The 24558-nt window shown below is 42.0% G+C and overlaps 1 long non-coding RNA gene across 1 annotated transcript; it reads left to right on the forward strand.

Annotated features, from left to right (window-relative positions):
* The first annotated feature begins 5938 nt into the window (after positions 1-5938).
* Positions 5939-16046, forward strand: LOC309542820. Its single transcript, XR_014224457.1, has 4 exons — positions 5939-6234; positions 6322-6397; positions 15009-15129; positions 15233-16046. It is a non-coding gene; the product is annotated as an uncharacterized lncRNA (long non-coding RNA).
* Positions 16047-24558: the final 8512 nt, after the last annotated feature.

Consider the following 24558-nt stretch of genomic DNA (forward strand, 5'->3'; position numbering starts at 1 on the left):
CTGAATATAATGCATGTTTGTATACTGTTTTATTTACAAATATATTCACACTTCACCTTAGTATATGTATTTTTGTACACATTCCGTGGCTAGTATTGCAAAATGAAGAGAAGCGCCAGAGCAGCATGGGGGCTTGGTCTGCTGAGGCACCAAGAGGCTTCTTCCCTGTGTCTCAGCTGTGCCAGTCCACCAAGCAGCCCTGCTTTTCCAGCTCGTGCGCACAAGCAGGAGAGACAAGGCGGCTTGAAGAGCTGACATGCAGGGACGCTTCTTCCTGTGTACCAGCTAGGAAAGAGGCCAGGAGGTTGAAGAGCCTCAGTACAACCCTGCTGCACCTCTGGCTCGCAAGGAGACCCTTTCTGGAGGATGTCTGCTCCAGGTTCTGGGAAGAGTCTCCTCATGAGCCAGAGGTGCAATGGGGTTTTGTTGAGGCTGGTCAGGTCTCTCCCCCCGCTTCTGGGGGCCCCTGAGAGGTGCTGGAACACAATCCCTACGTGTTCCAGCTGAAAAAATCCTGGTTAAGACCATAGAGTAAGCTTTGCTGCCAGGCTTAGCTAGGCCTGGTTATCAAACTCTTTGTTCTTCCATTCCACCATGTGAACTCCTACAAATAAGGAGGTCTGGGCTGGTTGCTCCAAGCTCAGACCATGTGGCTTACGCAAGTCATCCTTGTGTTTATGTTTATTATTAATTAATTTAGTATACTGCCCTTCATCTGAAGACCTTAGAGCAGTTGACAATTATTCTATACAAATAATTTAGAAGCATTCACCACTTTGGAACCTAATTTTACTGCCTGTGTTTTCTGACTGCTATATGAAAAAGCACATGAATCTGACCTTTGAAGAGTTTGTAAGTAAATTTTTAACTTACCAAATGTGCTCGTTTTCTATGCTAAGGGAAGTGGAGATCTTTGGAAGCAACTTAGAGAGGGAAACTTTTAAAGCTCTAATAGCCTATATTTCCATGCTTTACTTTGCTACACATTTTGTGATTTTAAATCTCTGCTGGAGTTCTCCCACCAAAGAGTACTTGCCCCAACCTGGACCTCGTTTTTAATCCAATTTTTCCTTTAACCAACCAAAACACCAACAAATATTAGGCTTTAGTTTGTAGGTAAGTAGGCTCCAGCGCTTTACATTATTTTAGAATTAATAGTGAAAATAATAAGGTATCAATTCTGGCTCAAAAACCTGTTACAATATTTCTTTATTTTATTTAAAGAATTTATAAACCACCACCCACCATTCAAAAACATTGCAGCAATGTACAGTACACAAATAAATACAAAATACAAAGTTAAAACAGTACTTTGTTTTTTATATTGTGTGACATCTTAAAAAGTGTATAGTGGAGCTCTGGCACAGAACATCGCACTACCTAGATCATTCTTTATCTTTTTGTTGAAACAAAACTTCCCAATCTTAACATATGAAATGCAACAGTAACAGGAAAGGTCTACCATTTCCCTGCAATAAGGCCTCCAGACTTTACTTCTATAAATGTATTCTAGCTCTGTCCTGAAAATGCAAAATAAAATTGCCAAATAAATGCCAAACAAAACTTTCGACTTTGTGCAGTGCATACTTTGCCCATTACATTTCAGATGCAACATCTGGTTCTCCCTAGAGTCCTGCTTTTTACCCAATTTTCCAGCTGGATTGACTGAGGCAAAGGGAGGTCAAGCAACTTGCCAAGGTCAGGCAGTGAGCTAGTGCTTTACTAGGGATTAGAATTTAGGAACTGCCGAACTAATGGAACAAATAGCCTTCATGGTCCAAATCCCACAGGGATAGGCAAGTCACAAAAAAAGGAGAGGATTAACCAAAAGGGGACTTGTCCGCTTGGGTAAGCAAAAGATGCCCAATACAGAAGAAATACAAACACTTTCAAGTTGCTGAACCATAATCCCAGGACCGCTGATGCTTGTGTGCCAAATGTTTGGGGAGGATTTTAATGACTGGTAAGTGTGTGGTTAATATTTGAAGCCCCTGAAGCAGAGAAGGCCCGTGCATCTATATTTCAAAAGAATCAGAACATAGCCAAATCTCCAGCCACCCCACCCCATCTTGTTTAAAGAAGCTCGGTTCATCACACTGCAAAGAAAGCCTCCTTATTTTCCATGGAGGGGTGTCAACTGTGCTCCATGCAAAAGGTAAACAAATATTACAAGGCTGCCTGCCTCTCACCAGCAGCACATTTGAAACCAATGTCACCATTCTAGTTACAGAGCAAAAATGGAAACTGTCTGTTTTGATTTAAATCTGTCCCTAAGCAATTTCCATGAGTTAACGCGGCAGAAGTGCAAGTACAAGAACAAATAAACAAAGAAAGCCAGGCAGCTTCCGAAGCAACTAAACATTTCCAACGGGACATTCAACCTCCCCAGTTGTACTAATCTTAATGATCAATAAAGGGGCGGGTGACACTAATTTTACTACTGGATTGGAGAGTGGGGCATGAAAACGCTAATTAAAAGTCAATTGCATACCTGAGTTCAAGTCTGCTTATGATTCATACACTTATTGCTGCAGTTCACATTGAAATGACAAAGAGCATTATAAGATGGCAGGAGGGCCTCTATGTCCCCTGGCTGTTCAAGAGTCTCTTCTTGCACTTTCTTAACGATGCCAGAATGACTCAGTTTCATTTTGCAGTTTTCACTTGCATTAAATAGACAAGAGATATGGACAAACAGCCACAGGGAGTTTTTAAGGAAGGCAAAAATAAGGTAAAGGAAAAAAAATATTTTTGGATATGTGCAAGAAAAATGGACCTCAGAACTTTAGGCTCCTCCAGATGACCTGTTTCTTTAGCGTTTACTCTGATGTGCAGGCACAAAGCTCATGCAGAGATTATATGATGTATGCTTTTTATTGAGCGTTTATTCTGATTTGTTTGCAGGAAGGTTATATGACAATAACGCCTATCCTTATTTCACTCTGATTTAGGGTTGCCATGAAGATTCGGACACAAAAGTTGTTGAGCTTTATTTGCAAGATGGCGAAGAAATTGCTTGCGGCCACAGCATTCCGTATATGGACACACTTTGGAACGCATTTCCCCATCACTTTCCTAACTGCAAAACAAATTAAAAACAACAGTGATCTTGTTACTACAGAGCAATTTTATCCAATTTAATTGCACAAACCTAAATCTACAGTATGTGATAGAATCCCTTCCACAAAATGGCGACAGCTGGAGGTGACCTTTGTCTTTGTAGCCTAACCCTAACCCAAAAAACCCAAGCCTGCTGGAATTATTTCCAGAGGAGCAACCATGTTGTAGCAAAACTCAACTAAAAACTTGTGGCAATTTAATAACTATCACATTTATTATGTTCAGGGACGTTTTTAATGTTGGATGTTTTGTTGTGTTTTTAATATTTTGTTGGGAGCCACCGAGAGTGGCTGGGCCAACCAAGTCAGATGGACAACATATAATAATAATAATAATAATAATAATAATAATAATAATGGTGATGGCATAAGCTTTTACAGACTAGAAACCACTTCACTGGATGCATGAAATGTTACCCCAAGTTGAGGGGGGACAGAGAGACATGTTAGCAGTGCAAGGCAAAAAAAAAAAAAAAATGTAGACTGTAATAATTGCCTGTTGGAGCTATTGCAGGGCATAGAAAAGAGTTCACTACTGGGTGAAAGGGATGACCTTATTTTGATGTTATTATTATTATTATTTATTTAATTAATTTATATGCTACCCTATACCCGGAGGTCTCAGGCCGGTTGGTTAAAGCAGAAAAAAGGAAAGATTGGGGGCAACTCAGCTGAACATCCTGCATTACCTTGCAAGGAGTGTGCATTCTGTCTATTACATGAACCAAGCAGGGGCGTCTTGCCCACAGAGGCAAGTGGCGCCGGGCGCCAGGGTGCCAAATTTTGGAGGGCGCCAGGGAAGAGGCGGAGGCTGGACACGGCGCCTCCCGGCATCAGCTTGCTGCCCTTGCCCGCCTTGCCATGCTGCGCTGAAGCAGCGTCGCGCCCAGAGCCTCTGCCTCTTCCCCACTGGAGGAGCCACCCTCCAGCCGCTGCTTGCCTCCTCCAGCCCTGCAAAGCTGTCAGCAGAGCCATAAGAAGGTCGGCAACTCTGGGAAACGGGGGGGGGGGGGGCGCACTGAAGGGATCTTTGCACCACGGTGCCGGATATACTTAAGACGGCCCTGGAACCAAGGCACAAAACCAATTTATTGCAGAGGATTGTGAAAGAGCCTACAAGTTAGCCCCCTGTGACTCATCTCAGCCCTTAGCCTAAGAATCAGAAACAGCCTAGAATGAAGGAAGGCAGATATTACACTGAAACTTGCATCTAAAAGCAGACCTCTTCCCTTTCCACAGCAAACGAGACGTGTCTGGTGCACCCCACAGCAGCAGGAGGCAGGTCACGTGGGCAGGCAGGCGGGCAAGTAAACTTTGGCAGCCTCACCTTCTACAACCAAAAGCCTCATGCTTCCTTGCTTCAAACCCAGAACAAGAAATAAAAATAATCCACATGACAGCAAGTCTGAGAAGGAAACACATATTGAATAAAGGGAAACTGACAAGTGTAAACTACTCAGTTTCTCAAATATTTAGGCTGCAACCCTAATCCCATGTAAGTGGGACAATGGGAGTAAACCCCAATGAATTGAATGGGACTTACCTCTGAGTAGACATGGTTAAGTCTGCGCTGTAAATTGCTGTGAAATTGGCATTTTAAAAATAGGCTGTGTGGGAAAATTGATGGGGAAGATGAGGGAGGGCATTCTGCCTGTGTGCTTTTAACCAAACTAACAGCTCTTCAAATACAGTGGTACCTCGGGTTACATACGCTTCAGGTTACAGACTCCGCTAACCCAGAAATAGTATCTCGGGTTAAGAACTTTGCTTCAGGATGAGAACAGAAATCGCACGGAGGCGCAGCAGCAGCAGTGGGAGGCCCCATTAGCTAAAGTGGTGCTTCAGGTTAAGAACAGTTTCAGGTTAAGAACGGACCTCCGGAGCGAATTAAGTACTTAACCTGAGGTACCACTGTATACGGCTAGATTGCACAACCAGAACCTTTCCTTCTTGCCAAAGGAAGGAGCTGCGGTTGGCTGAGCGCCCCTCTTGAGCGTCCGCCATTTAAAGCAGCCCCTCTCCAGAGCCCTTTCGTGTGCCACTCATCGTCTCTCCACTGCCACCTCCAGCCCCTGCCGTTCACAAGACCCAGGACCCACAGTTGGCTGAGTGCCCCTCTCGAGCAGCCGCCATTTAAAGCAGCCCCTCTCTGGAGCCCTTTTGCACACCGCTCATCGTCCCTCATTCATTTTTTTCTCTTCAAAATATAGTCCGGCTCCCCACAAGGTCTGAGGGACAGTAGACCGGCCCCTTGCTGAAAAAGTTTGAGGACTCCTGGTACTCTCTTGGTTGCTGTTTTTAAAAGGCTACAGAGGCATAATTTAGCTAAAACTGCGAGGAGTCAAAGGTGGGCTTTATGGACATAATTAAGGGCCCTCTATCTTCTGCCCCACAATGTGAGCAGCCTACCTGGTTCTCTCTACCACAGACCACTCACCATATTTGCACCATCCTGGCTTCTCTTCACCAGGACTTGATGGTGTCTTGTTGGGTATCTTGTCGCTGCTGGGTTTTCCCAGTAGATACTAATATTAGTGCTTAAGTCGGTGGACACAAAGTGCGTGTCTCAAGGCACATGTTCTTCTGGAAAATATAAATGGAGCTGCAGCATGCCAAAAGCCCAAGCAGGCCATGCTGGTCCAAAAGTTGCCAAGGCAGGCAGTCAGGTTATAATTGTAGCTGAAGTTCTGATACCACAAACTGGAAAGAAAAGCGCCAATTGTTTTTAATTTTTAATGCTCTTGTCTTTCTTCTGGAAAAAACATGGGAGCCAGTGTGGTGTAGTGGTTAAGAGTGAGACTCGTAATCTGGTGAACCGGGTTCACGTCTCCGCTCCTCCACATGCAGCTGCTGGGTGACCTTGGGCTAGTCACACTTCTCTGAAGTCTCTCAGCCCCACTCACCTCACAGAGTGTTTGTTGTGTGGGAGGAAGGGAAAGGAGAATGTGAGCCGCTTTGAGACTCCTTCGGGTAGTGATAAAGCGGGATATCAAATCCAAACTCCTCCTCCTCCTCCTCTTCTTCTTTTTCTTCTTCTCATATTCTGCGTATTGATTCACTTTATACTACAGGCATGTTCCATATGAATAACAGCCCTACAGAATGCAGTGAACAGGTATGTCAGGTGCTGTAGCATCAATTGCTAGACTAGTGCTAACTAATTTAATTTAATAAATGATGCTATTAAATTTTTATCTTAAAGATACTGATTCCCCAGTGACTCGGAGAAGCATGCCCTAAGTAGATTCCCTACAGGGAATTGAACTGCATTCCTCAAGGTAGTTACTCTAGTGTGAGCCGATCAAAATCTGTGGGACTACTTCAGATATAACCGGATTGAGGACTGAAACATAATTCCCTTTAGGATCAAAGTGCCAATCAGACAGCCTGTAACAAGTGCTGAATTTGATGCGTAGGTTCTACAATAATTGACATATGCAAATTTCATATGTAGGAGATAGAGATGCTCACTAAAGGGTAAGTAATAGAGTATTTCTCCGAAGCATCTCAGAGGTTAAGCCCATAGCAAGAGAAGAATGAGAAATATATATTAATGTCATTCTAGCCACTGCTTTTAGATACATTTGTGCATTTATTTTATACAGTTACATGCTGAAGCTTTGCCATTGCTTGGTGCTTTTACTAACCTTTTAGCAACTCCCCATTAGCTACAGTTATTTGACACTAAGCGAAAATTAAGGTGTTCTTATCACCTGTGTCTAATATATCTTTTTTTCTAAGTAAATCTGTTGGAGCTTCTTACATCATGGTGAGGATGCGGTGGTAGGGTGTGCTGAATTTTTCAAATTCCAAATTCCCAAAATGAAGGGAGCTAAAAACTTGTAACATGACTTGGGAATTCAAAAGGTGTTTTGGTTAAATCAATTTACAGTGGTACCTCGGGTTACATATGCTTCAGGTTATATACGCTTCAGGTTACAGACTCCGCTAACCCAGAAATAGTGCTTCAGGTTAAGAACTTTGCTTCAGGATGAGAACAGAAATCGGGCTCCGGCGGGGCGGCAGCAGGAGGAGGCTCCATTACGTAAGTGGTGCTTCAGGTTAAGAACAGTTTCAGGTTAAGAACAGACCTCTGGAACTAATTAAGTGCTTAACCTGAGGTACCACTGTAATTTAGTTTTGCTTAGTAAGTAAAATGTATATAAATTGCATAGAAATCAATTTCAAAAGGTAAAATTAAAATGTTTTGGTTTCCTGAAAGCAGCTTATGTGCTTCTTCATCAAATGTAGACTTATCAAGCTAAATGTTGTCAAATCAAAAGGCCCATCTAGTCCAGCGTTCTTTTCCCACAAAAGCCAAACTGATGTTGATGGGAAGCCTGCAACCAGTTGTCCCCTCCCCCCAATCAAGTAAACCAATAGAAATACTTAAATAACTGAGGTCCCCCACCAGCATAAAGCGTGCCCCCACAAACATAAATCCTGTGCACCTTAGCACAACCAAGATTCTCAGCTAATTTGTGATTTCCAGAAATTGGTACTCTGCATCATGACTAGTAGCTCTTGATAGTTTTATCCTCGATGAATTTGTCTAGTTCAAATTGGTCACCATCACTGTCTCTTGTGGGAGCAAATTCTATAGTTTACCTACGCACTGTGTGAAGAAATGCTCTCTTTTGTCTTTCCTGAATCACCCAACATTCAATTGCCTTGGATGGTCCACAGTTCTAGGATTATGAGAGCTTAATAGAACCACCCTTTCACTCATCTTTGTCTATGCTCCCTCCTAGCACTGCTCAGAGAGTTCCAGTGGCCAAAGACTAAAACACATATGCTAACTATGGTCCACTATGATGAATCTTGCAAGAGAACAGGAGGTACGTTCCCCATCATTATTCCTGGCAACTGCTGAGGGTCTTCCTGCTTAGTGGAAGTACAGTGGTGCCTCGCAAGACGAAATTAATTCATTCCGCGAGTTTTTTCGTCTAGCGAATTTTTTGTCTTGCGAAGCACGGTGTCGGGAAAGTTTTGGGAAAGCTTCAAAAATCACCAAAGTCTTCAAAAACCTCAAAAAAGGCTACCACACCGCCTTCTATGAGTTGCTCCTTGAAGTCAAGTCGCAACTGTATTAATGGTGTTAAGAAAAAGGAAACAAACTTGCAAGACGTTTTCATCTTGCGAAGCAAGCCCATAGGGAAATTCGTCTTGCGAAGCAGCTCAAAAAATGCAAAACCCTTTCATCTAGCGAGTTTTTCGTCTTGCGAGGCATTCGTCTTGCGGGGCACCGCTGTACAGTGGTACCTCAGGTTACAGACACTTCAGGTTACAGACTCTGCTAACCGAAAAATAGTACCTCGGGTTAAGAACTTTGCTTCAGGATGAGAACATAAATCGTGCGGCGGTGGCAGCAGGAGGCCCCATTAGCCAAGTGGTACCTCAGGTGGTACCTCAGGGGACGCGGGTGGCGCTGTGGGTTAAAGCCTCAGCGCCTAGGGCTTGCCGATCGAAAGGTCGGCGGTTCGAATCCCCGCGGCGGGGTGCGCTCCCGCTGCTCGGTCCCAGCGCCTGCCAACCTAGCAGTTCGAAAGCACCCCCGGGGGCAAGTAGATAAATAGGTACCGCTTACCAGCGGGAAGGTAAACGGCGTTCCGTGTGCTGCGCTGGCTCGCCAGATGCAGCTTTGTCACGCTGGCCACGTGACCCGGAAGTGTCTCCGGACAGCGCTGGCCCCCGGCCTATAGATGTGAGATGGGCGCACAAACCCCAGAGTCTGTCAAGACTGGCCCGTTCGGGCAGGGGTACCTTTACCTTTACCTTTACCTCAGGTTAAGAACAGTTTCAGGTAAAGAACAGACCTCCAGAATGAGGTACCAATGTACTTGGTTTAACTGGGTGACCCATGCACCACTTGCTCAACACACAGAGCTATTCACATGAGCTGTTTGTCTGTGTTTTTCAAAGGGACAGGGTTATGCACCAGTGGGGAACTATTAAATGAAACATGAAAATTCTAAAACTGTTGAATGCCTGAAGTGTTGCTTATGTCTTAAGTGTAAAATATGAGTGCAACAGAGAGAAGCAAGTTCGATTTAAATAAGCCACAGTTTAAAAGCTCTCCCAGTGGGCTTTACATATTACTGAGCCAGAGAATGACAACCTCTCTCCCTTTAAATCCCCTGTCAGGGTACCTGGGTGCCAGGTTCCCCAATACATCAGGTTGCCTGACACTTTTGTTGGTAGGAAACAGTTTTCCATACTAAACCTGTATAATAAAACATGGAGAGCCTTGTAGTATACGTGGACCACTGCAGGTTGTCAATTTTTTAAAAAAAGTGTAGATAGAATTTTAGAGATTAATAAAGCATTTTGAATGACTCAAATGTGCAACAGTTTGTTGATGTGAAAGTTCACTAGGATATATGCAGGCTTCCCCCCCCAATTGCTCCCCCCCTCTCAATTTCAAGTCCCGCAACTGTAAATTAAACCACTTATTCACTCTGACAGGCAGGCAGCAGAACACAGATATAGTAATCTGCCAGTCTAGAATCTGGTATGCATTGGGAGTCATGAAATAGATCTCAGCAGGCTGAACACTGTGCACCCACCCATTTTACAATACTGTGATTACAGCAGGTAGGTGGTTCAAATAACTCTGCATTTCAGATATGCAGGAGTCCAGTGTAATGTGTAGCATGATTTACTCAGGTTTGTCAGGATGCATGCTGTAATAGCATGGTTGGTGCAATGTCCCACTGGCTTGTCTTTCATGCTTTTTGATCTCCAGACCTTTATGAAAACGATATCTTAGCAAAAGTGTTTTGGAGAGGAATAGGGAGAATGGCACCAGTTGGTGCATAGCACCTTTTATTGTGCTCTGCTTACAAACTGAAAGGTGCTGGGTTCTGAAAAACACACCAGTTGCCGTGGAAGTGCTCACTCCTTTTCACAAGCACTTTTTTTGCTTCAGTTAGCAGGGTAAGGCGGGCTCAAAGGAACTCCTTTCTCTAGATTGCTTCAAATGTTTCAGGGCAGGGTCAGTCACTGAGAGCACAAAGTCTGGTGCATGGTCCAATCTAAGCTTTGATTCCTCCCCCTCCCCCCGCCTGAATCATTTGCATATGTCATAATGCAAATATAGGTTAAAGTACAAATGCAATATCTGCATTCTATCTATGGGGAACATTTGTATATTATCCAATTTCTGACCAAAATGCATTGTTACTACCAAATTGAGCGTACCTGAAAAGTATGACTCTTCATTTTCCTGCTTATCACATCTTCTCTAAAGAAACAAACATGCATCAGGGTAAGCAACACGGTGCCCTCTAGCTGCTGCTGGACAACAACTCTCATCAATTCACATTTCCATCCAAAGGATTTACAATATACAAGCGAGCCAAGGGCAGACTTTGGTAATCTTTCATAATATGGTGCTCTGTGTGAGGCCAAAATTTAGCTTTGCTGTGTTTTATTTGCATTTTATATTCTTCTTCTTCTTCTTCTTCTTCCATCACTTGCAGCCGAGTAAGATTGTCTTCCATAAACACGGTTTTAACAATGTGTCTGTAAGTGATTGTGGAGGCCAATTCTGGATCCACACGTCCTTCCATAGTGGGGACATTGGTTTCCGAGCGGGAGTTGATCATGGTGTGGATTTGCCAAGCATGCCCTCCTCTTAGCATGTTTCTCCCTTGTGTCCTGACTTCGAGTGTCTTCAAAGCCCATGACACCTTTGGTAAAGGCTGTTCTCCAACTGGAGCACTCGCAGGCCAGTGTTTCCCAGCTGTCAGTATTTATACTACATTTTTTTTTTAGATTTGTCTTGAGACAGTCTTTAAACCTCTTTTGTTGACCACCAGCATTACGCTTTCCATTTTTAAGTTCAGAATAGAGTAGTTGCTTTGGAAGATGATAATCAGGCATTTGCACAACATGACCAGTCCAACGAAGTTGATGTTGAAATTAGTGAGTTGGCTTCACATCTTGAAACCCTTGCTTGAGACCGTCCTGTCCCATATAGAATAGAGGTATATAAAGAAATGCATGTTATGAAGAAGTGGACAGCGAGAGTTTTGTCTTCCTCTCTCATGATACTAGGTCCCAGGGTCATTCATGAAACGGAATGGTGGGAAATCCAGAACTTCACACAGTACACAGTGAAACTGTGGAGCTTTCTTCCACAAGACATGGTGAGAGCTGCAAACTTAGATAGCCTTAAAAGGGAATTAGACAAATTCATGGCAGTAAAAGCTATTACTGGTTACCAGCATCCCTCTGAAAGCCAGTCACCAGGAAGCAGAAGGAAAGAGCTCTTACCCTTATACTGCTGGAATAAATAGGCTTCTGGTCAGATCCAGCAGGGATTTTCATTTTAGTTCAGTGGGACTTACTCTGAGATAAGTGTGTATAGACTTGCAGCCTGACCACTATTTGGGAAGAAATATTTCCAATTTCTAAAAATAAAAATAAATGTGTGAGGTCAGGCCACAGTTTGGTAAAACTCATGTTTTAAACTCTATAGTCAGTAATAGTGTTTAATACTTAAGCTATGACAGGGAAGTCATTATGCTATGTTTTTCTTCCATAAACCTTTCTTTTCTTTGACAACAGTTTCCATGGAAAAAAGCTGTGTACACGTCTAACAGTTTTTATCTGTTCTTAACAGAATACAGGGAAGAGGTGTACCATTCTGTGGTTTAGAAAGTCAACTTAAGTGAAGAGGAAAGGTATGTGTCTGAAATGATCCCAGTTTTACTTCTATGGGTTGAATCTATGGGCTGTCCAGACTGAATGAAAAGAGTGAGACGATGGAAGCTTTCTTGAGTTTGGTGCCATTGTGAAATCTTCTTAACCTGTTTCTGTTTGTTATTGTTAAAAGTCACAGCACCCAGAGTGGCGTCTAGAATTGTGGGGTGGTCTTCTGTAAGGCTGCTCACAAGAGAAATATGGCTTCAGCTATGGCTCAATATAGGGCCACATATTTATTTAATACAGAGATTGGGAATCTCTTTTAGACTGAGGGCCACATTCGCTTCTGGGGAACTTTCTGGGGGCTACATGGCACTGGTGGTTGGGGCAAATGACAAAAGTGGGCATGGCCAGAGAGAAAGGTTAGCAAAGCAGAAATTGTGAATTTTGACCTTCCCATTCACATGTCCCTCTCTGCACTTCATCCATGCAAGCAAGAAGTATCAAGAACACATTCCAAGCATGTAAAGGCACTCAAAGAGAGTGCAAAGCAGGGGAGGAGAGGGGGGTGACTCTGGAGAGGGTAAGCCCTGGGGGCCTGAGATTCACCTTCCTTGATTTACAACCTCTGTATGTCACTTTTCCTTAAAAGTCCAAGGTTAACAATTCAAACACCCACACCCACACACCCATACAATATTGCAACTGAAAACAGAGGTAAAAGCCTATAAGGCAAACTAAAGCATAATTGACAATAAAAATAGCACGAAGGAAAACAGTTGGCAGCCAGAGACAACATCAGAATAAAACAAAATAATTAAAGATATATATGATCATTTAGAATAAGAGCTGGCTAACCCCACCGGAGTCAACTAGCATAGTCTGTTTGGGACTGCTACTTTAGTGATGTGCGATATTTGTTTTGCATAAAAATGGAGAGGCATAGCATAAAAATTGCTATCCATAATTTCTGGGGGATAATCTAAGGCAGCTACTTGGGGGGGGGAATCTCATGCTGTTACCAGGCTCAGAAAAACTTTAGGAAATCTCATGAATGACACACTCAGCCATGCTAGAATGTAAAAATGTTAGTGACATCAGTTCCCAGCAGTTACACCAATCTTTGACAGTATTTTATCTTTTTTTGTTTTTGTTTACCTAAGTGCAACTTTTGTGCCCATTTGTATACTTTCCCGTGAACTTAGTGTGTCTTGTCTTGCCACCTTTTATTCTTGTGCATCAACTGACTATAATTTTGGTATTTTCATGTCACCTCTTTCCTTTCACCTCCAGCTGCCAAGGAAAATTAGTACTTAGCTCCAGCATACCTGTGTTCCTTCACAGTGGTGTTTAATGGATAGCAAAGGCCGGTGGCTTGAAAATGACTCTCAGTTCAAAATTGCTGCTGACAAGGAATCAAAGCTCTATGCATGTGCATAAATAGCAAGGGGAATAAGTCTGCTAATGCCAGCATCTTACAGCATAGAGAGACTGTGAGATGGCCTGAGTATAAGGATGATTCTTGCAGTCGGATGCTGATACAACCTTTTTTCACACGGCATAAAAATATATCTTCTAGAATATCGACAACTGCATTTAGACAAGGAGACTCCCGGCATCCCCATTGGATGCCTAAGTGTTTATAGCCATCACAGTGTTCTTGTTTATGGCCTGTGGTTTTGTAAATTCTTCTCTGTAATTTCCACACTGAAGGCCTACTCTCGGGTCTGCATATATTTACATGTTTTACTTGTAAGCTTTTAAGCATCAAATTATACAAAATAGAGGTGAGACCTCTGCCAGTTGAATCTTTGTCTTATTGTTTCCATTGTGCCGGGTTTCGGCAAGATAAATAAATAAGTAAGGATGCAAATTGGTCTGAAATACATGACAGCTCGCGTTCCACAGGTTCGTGTTTTATGACATTGCTGGCCCATAGCCACTTTAGCTATTTCATTGTCTGAAGGATGTCCTTGATTTGCTCTCGTTGCCAGTGTAATGACAAGGCTGTGCAGTCTGTGCATACACTGCTGTCAGATGAGTAGCTCTTGCTCTTTTGGCATCCTCAGGGTACAAGATGGAATGCACAAAGGGAGTTGGTGGCAAAGTGCTACCAGCTTTGTTTGGGCAGGACTGAGCCTTCAGGCCTTCGCTGGAGCTCTCTCAAAATCATTCTAGTACCTTTCCAGAGGCCATTTGCAAGTCAAAAAAGTTGGCGTGTGTGGCTTTTCTGCAATTTTTCAAGAGAACAGGAGAAGAATCACGTTTCAGGACTGTGAGCAGACCTTTACTTGGAGCAGATCCAGAGTGACACTGTGGTTTGTTGCTAACTTTTACTCAGAGTAGACCATTGAGAGTCATGGGCCTAATTTAGTCAGGCCCATTGTTTTCGATGCGTCTGCTCTGAGTAGGAGTAATACTGTACAGTGGTACCTCTGGTTAAGAACTTAATTCGTTCTGGAGGTCTTAACCTGAAACTGTTCTTAACCTGAAGCACCACTTTAGCTAATGGGGCCTCCCGCTGCCGGCGTGCCGCTGCTGCATGATTTCTGTTCTCATCCTGAAGCAAAGTTCTTAACCTGAGGTAATATTTCTGGGTTAGTGGAGTCTGTAACCTGAAGAGTCTGTAACCTGAGGTACCACTGTATTGAATATTGTCATGCATGATGATGTAACACCATTCCGAGGAAGCATTGTGGGAAAGACATAGCCGCTAGGCAATTTGGAGGAGCAAAATGCAGAGCGATAATTGTTTTGTTTTTTAAGGCGAAGTCCTTTTTTATGGTAAGAGGATTAAGACAACAAATGGAACCTGGTTAGCTTTGCCGTGGGCTGACGCTCATCAGCTTGTGGTAACACAGAGGTGGGATTTTCGACTTGCGCAACCAGTGTGGTGGAATGCTCTCTCTGCTGAAATATAAAAGGCCTTATTGGTACTGGCATTCATACTAGAATCATACCAGCTCCTGAAGACACACCTGTTTAAACAAGCATTGTCCTGATCTTCGGATTTGAACCTGCTGCTTTAATTGCTGTTTTTACCGTTTTAATTGGTAGGCTGTTTTAATGGGCTTGTTTATTGTACATTTTAATTGTGGATACTTATTTTAACATTAATGTAATGGTTTTATTATGTGTTGTAATGATGTGCGGCTATTTTGAAATTAATTAATAAATAATTTCCGGGTAAAGCTCTATGTCCCTTAAAACATTTTGTAATTCTTCTCTTCCTGTCTGCAGACGGATTGCCTGTAGTGTTCACCCTTTTTTTTTGACCCAATGCCAATTGAAAGTCTGCAAAAAAAAGGATCACAGTAGAACTTTCAGCCCAGCCGATTTCAACACTAATTTCAATTTGAAGGTAAATATAAAATGAAAGGAAATATAGCAATAACAAAAATCTGTCCATAACTACTTATTTTCACAATAACAATCCATCTCTGTCTCATTCATACCTAATTTAGATCCTGAAAATTGCAGCGTGGGATGCCAGCTCTTCAATATTTCTGTAATTCCTAGCATTTCTTAGAAACACAGTTAATTTAACAAGCTTAATTTGTTCTCGTAGCATATACAATAATTTCTATTAATGGCAAATCAACATGTTGATCCAAATGAATGAAGACAGTTAAGGACACCGTTACACATCGATATCATGGCCACAACCAGACTCAAGTAAAATCGTATAATGAAGCTGCATGAGAGCGTTTGACTTCATGTTGACCAAAGAGAAGCCAAGAATGAATATGCTTCCTTCCCTTGACTTTCCATATGATACTGTGAGAGGCTTTGGAAAGTGAAGGCAGGCAAAGCCTTTACAAAGTGACATTTCTGTTTCGCACTTTCAAGGAATTCATCCTTAACTGTGATGTGACAGCGTCTATACTGTGGAACTCCCTGCCAACTGATATTTCACTGGCACCTACATTCTAATGTTTTTGACAATTGTTAAAACCTTTTTCATTTAGGTAAGCCTACCTAAACATGAATATTTGATATCTGCTTTAATATGAAATTTTGTTTTGTTTTACTAAATCAAACAAACAACTGCTCATTTTACTTATTTTTTTGGGGGTGGGGGAGGAAATCAGCTTGTTTTTAACATTTGATTTTATCATTCTTTTAAATGTATATTTTATGTAAATGGCTTAGAGGTTTGGATGATGAAGCTGTGTCTAAATCCTGTTAAATATAACAAATAAAATAAATTTGGAAGTAATGCAGAAATCCAATGAAACTTTCCTTTTCAGAGATGTTCTCAGTGCCTCAGTATGTAATCAGGAAGCCTCCTGCCAATCCCTGGACCAGTTTTTGAATGATAACAATAAAAGTTTCTGATTTTTTTGTTTTTAAAAATTAATATAGTGACTGAAAGCATGTATGTAGACATATTTTCCCCATATTAAAAAGTGGGCATGGAGAAAGGGGCAAGACTCACAACTGAACTCGTGCTTGATTTGTAGATCTGCACAACCATCAATTAAATTGTGAAAGAGGGAGACAGTGGGTGTGGCTGAGTGATACACTGTGCACTATCTTTTAAAATATACTGTAGTAAAATGAAATTTTTCAGAGCACCATTAAACAAGTAGAGAAGAAAAGCACTCTATGCCTGCACTGACTCCAGATGCCTACCTTTCCCACACGATCCAACTGCCAACCAGTATCTTGGGGGGCTTTCCATAGCAGAGATAAGTCCCATAGCAGGAGGTAGCAAGAGTTCACCCACAGAACTGCTGAAGTGGGAGACTGCAAATATCACTTTAAAATCAATAGACTAATGCAATGCTCTTTTTGTAACGTTGTGAATAAAATTGAACCACATGTAATAAAGCAAGATGAAAGATATGTCCTAAAATAAATATCCTAAGTTCCCAAAACAATAGAATTATTAGAACAAATAAAGTATTAGAGTCCCCCAAAGGGTTATATAGGGATGCAGGTGGCGCTGTGGGTTAAACTACAGAGCCTACGACTTGCCGATCAGAAGGTCGGCGGTTTGAATCCCCGTGATGGGGTGAGCTCCCGTTGCTCAGTCCCTGCTCCTGCCAACCTAGCTGTTCGAAAGCACGTCAAAGTGCAAGTAGCTAAATAGGTACCGCTCCGGCGGGAAGGTAAACGGCGTTTCCGTGTTTCTCTGGTTCGCCAGAAGCGGCTTAGTCATGCTGGCCACATGACCTGGAAGCTGTACGCCGGCTCCCTCGGCCAATAAAGCGAGATGAGCGCCACAACCCCAGAGTCGGTCACGACTGGACCTAATGGTCAGGGGTCCCTTTACCTTTACCTTTTAAAGGGTTATATGTTTAACAGCAGGGCTGGGGGAATTTGTGGCCCTCCAGATGTTGTTGGACTCTCAACTCCTATCAACCTCACCCACCATGACGGATGGTCAGGAATGATGGGAGCTGTAGTTCAACAACATCTGCAGCATAGTAGATTTCACTGTTTCATTTCCCTTTTGCACCTAAGTCCTACTGCAACACCTTTGAGCTACTTTTCTTAAAAGTGCCAGAATATCTGCTGTGCAAGTTATCAGCTGACCCTTTGAATACTGTCTCTTCTGTGTAGCTTCAGTTGCAAAGGTCCAATCAACATCCTGATGCCAAGCAGCGGTCTTGTTTTGTGTTTAGGTATTTCCGACTCCTTCAATGCCACTTCTCCCATATACCAAGTCTAGGGTCTCAAAGGAGTTGATGGCTGCCAGCCCTATACAGAGCATCCTAGCAGGATCACGCAAACAGTGCCGTCCTAACCATGCCTGCTCAGAAATAAGTCCTATTTAATGCAATAGGGGTAGACAAATCTGCCAATTTTGGTTCTCTCAGTTACCCATATTTTCCCCAGTCTAACATTCAGTTCTCTACAATTCTGCATCATTTTTTAAAAAAATTAATCAACATTTCATTGTGATACATTTTGGTGCACAGTTTTGACAAATATATACATTTTCCAAACAATTTCCCACATGTTACATTCACAAATCTATATGTTTTGGGGCACACTTCTCCCTAGTGTATGCTTTTTTGTAGACACTGTTTGGTTGAAAAACTGCAACATTAGAAATGTAAATTTCAAAGGATCGTTGTGTTTCAGCTTTTGTATTTCTTTGAGAACTATACATTTTCTCATTCTTACAATATAAACAAAACTGAATCTGTCCCCCATTCCTACTCCAAGGAAAGTGGAGTTAGGATTGTAGTCAAAATTATTAATCAGTACAGCGAACTCACCACAGAAATGACAAACACATTTTAAGCTCAAAATATATAAAAAAATAAAAAATTGTCCAGTAGCACCTTAGAGACCAACTAAGTTTGTTCTTGGTCTAAGATGTCTGCCATAATCTGACTAAAAAGGGAAACACAAACAGGTTGGTTTAAAAATGTATGGTTGGGGGAAAGCAGTAAAGTATTATGTATGAGGGTTATGCAAAGTGGGAGGCTGGGCTCCCTCCAAGGGGCTGGCACTTTTCCTGGAACAGCCTGGCATACAAACAGTTAATGCCATCCTTCCCCTCTTCCCTCCCATTTTGTGCTTGCATTAGGATCCAGCAAGGCTCCAAAATATATTATTGATTTGCCATCGTCATTTATAATCCCAAAATGGCCACTGTCAAGATTTTGCCTTTGACCCCACAAACTCTAAGGTCAGCTATGCAGATTTCAAACTCTAGGAATCAATGAAATTCCTTTTTACAATCAAGCCCTTGTCTGTGCATGTCATCTGAGGCACAGAGTCTAATGAAATACTAACTAAAAAACCAAATGACATCTTTTTAGGGTTTTTCTTCTTCTTCTTTTTAAACGGCACTCATGTATTTTTGAAAATGTGTGTTATATTTTCTTTTATAAAGTCCATGGGAAAATAGTTTTTATCTTTCTGTGTCTTCAGGAAAAAAAAATCTACCTCAAGAAATTTCTTTAACAAAGAGAACATTATTTCAGACTCTAACATTTCTGTCTGCCTATTATCATTAGTCATAAGCTAAGCCCTGCACTAAATGTCTAGTGAGCACAGATAATGTTCATTTTGTCTGGAAGACAGGTTGCCGCCTGTCAAGGAGAGATGGAATAAATGACAGGTTTGGACTCTGTGCCTTGCAGGCATATTAGGCTAAGAAATCGCCAACATGATGAAAAATTATTTTGTCAAAAATTTGTAGGTCACCCATCATTGTCTAATGTATTCCGTGATTAATTGCTAGCATAGATCAGCATTATGTCTTTCCAGTGAATCGCTTAATTGTTGCCTGCTTCATGCTCTTAATGTAATGATGAGGCATCTGGTCCTTTCACATGTGCTTTCAAATGCCAGCTTTTGCATCCAGGTTACAGGAACAGAAACATTAAACTTAAAGGACTACTTGAAATTAGAACTTCCAGAAACCCTTCTCTTTCTGCCCCTTCTTCTTCATATTTTTATGGCTGTGCACACGGTAGGCTGAGTGTTAGTGTTAATGTATGTAGATTTTATTTCTGACGAGTGATTATTTGACTGCTCATTTTACGAAGATTTATGGTGTGCTTTCTATCTCCTGACTGCAGCGCTACTCTTATCTTTAATAAAAGAGATGAGGACATTAATCAGCCTTTGTCAGGAGTCCTGACTAAGACATTAAATGTACTATATGGGATAGGTAAACACGCTCCAGATCCTTCTCTACTCCAGTAGATCAGGCAAAAAAACACTCATTATATTTATCATAATTTCACATCTGCTGTTTTTGAAGCAATGTACCATGAGGCCATAAACTGTATTACAACTGTGCATAAATTCAACTGATTTGTGGCTGGAGTAACTAATTCCTAAAGTACATTTTAGAAAAACAAGCAGTGAGCCCTGAAATTGCAATTCCATAAAGGCACTAAATTACTGACTGAGGAATCAAGAATTTGCTTGATGTGATTCTGCAGTGACCATTTTATAAAAAGTGACAGTGTGCCTGTGATTGAGTCAATAAAATAAGGACGAATGAGCCATACACTCAAACAAGATTAAAGAGGAAGACAATGACAGAGGACAGACACACGGGATATAAATAGAAGAAAGTGTAATGTTTTCCCCAAAATAGCTTTAGGATGTGACTATTAATAATGTGAACATTAATTTGTCACCGATCATTTAAATGTTTGGCGGTGGTAGGTACTCCTAACACCTTATTTTTAGCTGAGAACAGGTGCAATGATAAGGGATGAGAATGCATGTAATTTATGAGAAAAAGGCTGAAGAAACCTTTTAAAAATATGACACAGAGTTAAACTGCCTGGATGTTAGCATTTGAAAATTGGGATTAACCAGAAAATTGCCTTACTTTACAACTGGATTAAATGGGAGGAAATGTGTGGTCAAATGGATTGCAATAAATAGACAATATTGGTCTTCACTTAAAATGAAAGCAGACATAGAATTGCACAGCAGAAATTGGATTTTGTATCTCTATATCAATGTTATGGCTGCCATTCTGATCTTAAGCACACTTGCTTGGAAGGGAATCCCATTGGCTTTGGTGGGATTTGCTTCCAAATAATAGTCCAGATCTCAATCCATTTATGTTTATGAGTGTTTATGAGATGATGAAGATGATGATGATGATGGAATTGGTGTAATGTGGGTCAAAATATCATTGTCATCAATACCTGTTAAAATTAAGGATCACACTTCTATGACAAGGTGGTACCTTACATTTCTGCATGATATTAACCCATCTTCCTCTCCTCTTTGTTGGAGATGGTGCACTAGTATAGTTTCTATGTACCACATGTGGTGTAAATCTAAAAAAATGTCATATAAACACCAACAACTGGGAAACACTGGCCTGCGAGTGCTCCAACTGGAGAGCAGCCTTTACCAAAGGTGTCATGGGTTTTGAAGACACTTGAACTCAGGACGAAAGGGAGAAACGCGCTAAGAGGAAGACATGTTTAGCAAACCCTCACCGTGATCACCTTCCAACCGGAAACCAATGTCCCCACTGTGGAAGGACGTGTGGATCCAGAATTGGCCTCCACAGTCACGCACTCACTTTTAAAACCGTGTTTATGGAAGACAATCTTACTCGGCTACGAGTGATTGTCAAAGAAGAAAGACTTGTCACAGAATACAGGTATTTTGGACTACAATATGCGATGAAATAAGCCTCACAATGCAACAAACAATACAAAGCTTACCACAATTGGTTTTTCTGAATATTTTTCATGAGGATCGGGAGAATTTATACTATAAACAACTTATAATATTCCTGTTTGTAGTGGTCAGACAACATATTGCATGGAACTGGGGGAGTTTGGACCATCTCCAGCTCACATAGTGGAGGAAAAAGGTCCGGCCAACAGAACTTGATGGATACATTGACTAAACATATGAAGGCATTAAACCCAGAACTCAGACAATTTTGCTGAAATATGGCACCCAGATATATCCTTTCCCACCTGCTATGTGTGCACATCTCTGGATATATGTTTTACAAGGGTGGTAAAGTAATGCAATGGTGGGGGCTGAGAGGTGGAACGGGGGGAGGGATAACCTCTTCTGTTTTGTCCTGTTGTGTATTAAACTCAATAGAAATATATTGTATTTTTAAAAATACCTTTGCAATTACACCATCAGGGTACACAGAGCTGTATAAAGTCACATAAGCCAAATAAAAAGTTCCTGCCCCAAGATATTTACAGTCAGTATTTTAATGATGTGGAAGACCAGCAACGGCAATGAACAACACAGAGAGAGGAGGCAATGGAATTTACTTCTAATTACTATCCCCGGCTAAAGTGAAGTCAGGATTGTGAGATGCTGGGTCCTCATATTGTGAAAAAAACTATGCATAATTTTATAACCGACCACACAGGGGCAAATGGAATCCAATGGATCAAGCATTTGATAGCTGAAAGACGCTGTTCCCGGCAACCCTGAGGTTGAGGAAGTTTTAAACTGCTTTTTTAAAAAAGGTGTTTTAAAACCGCTTTCAGTTCTTTTCTTTTAAAAAATGTTTTATCCTTATTGTGTCTGCCATTCTGGGCTCCTCTAATAGAGCAGGGATCCCGTTTTTTGTTTTTTATTAAAGATTTTCTTGATTTACAGAAGTATGGGTAACGTCTCTTGTATTTTTTCCATGTAACATTTTTACAAATCAGTTTCATTTGTTGAGACATTGGTGGGGGTGGGGTGGCGGTGGGGTGTTTCTATTTTGCTTAATGTATGTAGGGTTTGGTGTCAGCGTTGCTCATGCAGGTTCTCTGCTGTTCACTTGTGTTCCTTTGATGGTGAGAGAGGTTGGGGTTGGCCTAGAGTGTGCTTGTTCATTTGTGGTTGGCTGTGGTGATCTTTGTTTTCGTGTGTGAGTGGGGTGGGTGGGTGTTTTGGATCAGGTTAGCCATACTGATTTGTATGCTGTTGGTGGATTATTGTCATTGTCTTGTTGGGCTGTGTACGTGATAAAGGGGAGCCATACCGGGGTAAAGGCAACTTCTTCTGTTTGTCCCCGTGTCAGTTTCAGTTTATTGGTTAATTTTTCTAGCAGGGCTCTTTCCCATACTATTTGGTACCATTGGTCCATGCTTACTCCTGACAGGTCTCTCCAGTATCTGGTTATGGTGCTTCTGGCTGATGAAAGTAGGTGGGTTATGAGTTCTTTGTGGTGTAAGTGGGAGGTATGTGCCTGTGGAGGTGCACCCTCTCCAGCATTTTGGTGAGGTTCCTGGGTGCATTAGCGCTAGTTTCCTTGGTGTTAGGTACCACCTGTAGGTGAGTTTTAGAGTGAGTTCTTTTCTTTTTGTTGATATCGATTTAAAGGGGGGTTTAGACCACATTCTGGTCCATTGAGTGGGGTTAATCTCATAGCCTATGTCATTCTCCCATTGTTTTTTTGATGTTGAAGTCCTTGCTGCACTATGCAATACTGAGACCCATTGGGCTCTTGGCATGGCTGTTCCCAACTGCCCTTTCCAGCACTGCACAGCCCATTCTGCACCTTGGTATGCCAGAGACCTGAGGGAGGGCTGAGGAACAAGCTGGATGGTGACTAGAACCAGGTGGCAAGAAACATGCTGTGAAGCCAATTGAACATTGTCCCTACTGTCTGGTGGTGAGGGGAGCAAAAACCCCAAACCAATCTCTCTGCTTCCATTGCATGAAGTGGAACATTTTTTTGAATTGTGTTGACATTGACCTCAGGAAATGGTTTAGACCAGTGGTTCCCAGTTAGCTAATTACTGAGGACCCCCTATTTTTCAAAAGCCAAACCATGTACCCCCTACTTTTGAATATTTTGATAACTCTATTGTAGTTAACGTTGCAAAGCAATTTTTTGAAGAAAATGTGGGGTAGCCCCTAATAAGCAAAGAATTTTAGGTATACTAAAAAAAAGACCACAAATTTGTGATATTACCATAAATTGCCTATCCCCAGGCAGTAGGAAAAACTTGTCTCCATTACTCTACTACAACTGAATAATAAAAAAGCAATTGTGTCCCTAACTTACATGTGTTCCATAGGCAGAGAGTATTCAAACATGCTGTTTCTTGTAATCTGAGATGGTACATCTTAGCCAAATTTTGTATTATATGGTTCTGCTAACGGAGGGATCTTCAAAACATAGGTGAAGGCTTGGTCAGGGTTTGATAAAATATTGGTGAAGACTGAGTAGAATTGGTGAAGACTGAGCTGGAATTTTGTAATGTTGGTAGTAGTAGTAATTATATTATTATTATTATTATTATTATTATTATTATTATTATTATTATTATTAATCCCTGGCTTAAAGAGGTTAATTAGTTAAATACAGCACTTATTTGGGGTGAGGTTTTTATTCTTGCTGATTACAGAATCGGAACAAACAACTTTTTAATTTATTAGGATTCTGCCATACATCTGTTTCCTCCCACCCCAAAATATAACCACATAGCTTCCCACAGAAAACAAGGAAACAGCCTCCACGCAGGCTGCCTTTTGCACCAAATAGGCCTGGGCGATGTATTGATACATTGCCCAGGACTGGTATGAGGGCAGACTGCGATGGCGGCTTCACTTGGTGGTATATTGCAAGTGAAACCGCCACCACTCTTGGCTCCCTCCAGCTGGTGTTGGTAGCAGAGGGACTCAGGAGCAGCGGCGGTTTCACCAGCGATATACCACTGGGTGAAGCTACCATCCCACTCTGCCCTCATAACTGAAGGGAGAAATAAGCTGCGTCGGCGAGGCACAATATGGCTTGTTCCTCCCTCCTCTTCTTCAAACTGCTTGGCTGAGGAGTGCAAAGCTGCCTTTGCCTCAGCCAAGCAATTTTACGAAGCCCCTGCCCTGCCACTGGCTCACACAAGCTGGCGGCTGGTTCTGAGAAACTGCTCTACTGAGGGGTGTGAGGTTGCCGTCCCCCTCAGCCGAGCAGTTGATAGAGCCCTCAGCCCACCTCTGGGTCATTCAGCTGGAAGGCGGGAGGCCTCTTCCACCCCCAAGTGAATAGTTCAGCGAAGCCTCAATGCTCCTTGGTTTGCATGTGAGCCTGAGAAGCATCGAGACTCACTCACTGTTCAGGGCTGGGCCATGTATCTCAGCTGCTTCTTCTTTCCCTAAGGCGGGAAGAAGCAGGTCAGATAAATTCCATCGTGATATATCAGCATATACAGTGGTGCCTCGCAAGACAAAATTAATTCGTTCCGCAAGTTTTTTTTTCTTGCGAGTTTTTCGTCTTGCGAAGCACGATTTCCCATAGGAATGCATTGAAAATCAATTAATGCGTTCCTATGGAAACCGCTTGCCAGGCTGGCGGTGCGGAGAAGGGCTTTTCTCCCCACCG

This window comes from Podarcis vaucheri (genome assembly GCF_965113315.1).
Source record: "Podarcis vaucheri genome assembly, chromosome: 1".
NCBI lineage: Eukaryota > Metazoa > Chordata > Lepidosauria > Squamata > Lacertidae > Podarcis > Podarcis vaucheri.